The 1,775-nt window shown below is 33.9% G+C and overlaps 1 pseudogene; it reads right to left on the bottom strand.

The window, feature by feature from the left end:
• Nucleotides 1–393: 393 nt before the first annotated feature.
• On the bottom strand, nt 394–492 carry LOC114215111 (U6 spliceosomal RNA; annotated as a pseudogene).
• Nucleotides 493–1,775: the final 1,283 nt, after the last annotated feature.

Below are 1,775 nucleotides of genomic sequence, written 5' to 3'. Positions count from 1 at the left end.
TCTCTCTTTCTCAAATAAATAAAATCTTTTAAAAAATGGTAATTATTTCACATGACAGAGGTAATTATTTGACATTAGCTAGCTGCTATAGTGGTAACCGTTTTGCAATATGTAAGTGTATCAAATCAACATGTTGTATACCTTAAACTTATACCATGGTATATGTCATTTATATCTCAATAAAACCGAAGGAAAAAATAGAACAAAAAAGCATATGAAAACCAGGTGTAGTAGATATGTGATTGATTCTATTTCACAGCAGATCATTTTTTTTAATACAATTAAGGTAATCTCATCACCCTTGCCAGAAATTACTTCAGGCCCAATTTTTTTTTTTTAATGATACATGAAACCTGCTGAGTGGTGTGGAAATGTGTTTTTTGTTCTTTTAAAAAACATATGGAATGATTCACGAATTTGCACGTCATCCTTGCATAGGGGCCATACTATCTCTGTATTGTTCCTATTTTACTATAGTGCTGCCAAAGTGTATCTTGTTCTTAAAAGACATGTATAAGAAAAGATAATCTCTCATCCTTATCTTCTCTGATATGTGAAAAGAAGCTATCTTCCTACCAGCGTAACAATGAAGACACCATTAAGGAAGACAGGAGAAAACAAAAAGGGAGAAAAATAAAACTTGAGTCTTTGATACCATCCTTGAATAGCTAAATCAACCAACACTAGAATCTATTCTAACTCTTATTGTAATGTGAAGTAACTGTACATACCTTTGAAGGTTATTGTCATCAAAGTTTGCTATTTCTTGTAGCCAAAAACATACTAACCAACATATGAAGGGTTATGAGGAAGTATTAAACAATCTAGACAAGAGAAGCCAAATGGGAACACCAAAGCTGTTTCCAAGAAGTCAGCTTAATATAAAACTTGTCAGAGCTGTCTGAAAAGGCATATCTGCCCTAGGAAGTAGTAAATCCCTTCTCACCAGAGACTGGTCAACCACTTCTTAGTTTTGCTGCAAATTAGAGAAATTAGACTATATACCTCATGAGTCATTTCAACACTAGGATTTCTTTGTTACTGTGAAAACTGAAAGAAAGATTTCTCAAGGGGATGCGAAGTCTAGTCCTAAAGCTTAACTACAAAACAATCTTCCTTTTGTTGTCTAATGTAGAGGAACTGCTCTCATATTTTCAGTTCTCAAAACTAAGCATTTGTTGAATCTCTGCTGAGTTTCTAGACTGTGTTAGTAATTGAGACAATAAAAATATTACATGACTACTACATTAAAGATTTTAATTCCTAACTGGGATATATTTTAATTCAATGAAAAATAAATGCTGGCATATACATTGAATGTCAAAGTTTAGGATAGAACTAATAAAAGGTTTGGTTATAACAAGTAGGAAAATTAACCAAATGCTGATCTTGAAAACATTTGCCTAGGTGTTATATAATAGTGCCTTTAAAAATGGAGTCAAATGGATACAATGTCATTTTGAGTTAGCACTAATTATGCAATTGTCAATAATAGATCTCACTAAACAGAAGTATTAAATAAAATGTTAGAACTAGGGGCGCCTGGGTGGCTCAGTCGTTAAGCGTCTGTCTTCGGCTCAGGTCATGATCCCAGGGTCCTGGAATCGAGCCTCACATCGGGCTCCTGCTCAGCGGGAAACCTGCTTCTCCCTCTCCCACTCCCCCTGCTTGTGTTCCCTATCTCATTGTCTCTCTCTCTGTGAAATAAATAAATAAAATCTTTAAAAAAAAATGTTAGAACTAGACCAGGATTAAAATTAAGATATAAATTTAAC

The sequence above is a fragment of the Eumetopias jubatus genome, unplaced genomic scaffold (assembly GCF_037043125.1).
Source record: "Eumetopias jubatus isolate StellerSeaLion01/CBP00866 unplaced genomic scaffold, mEumJub1_p1.0 scaffold_8, whole genome shotgun sequence".
Lineage (NCBI taxonomy): Eukaryota > Metazoa > Chordata > Mammalia > Carnivora > Otariidae > Eumetopias > Eumetopias jubatus.
The sequence above is the reverse complement of the archived record's forward strand: the minus strand, read 5'-3'. Positions and strand labels throughout refer to the sequence as shown.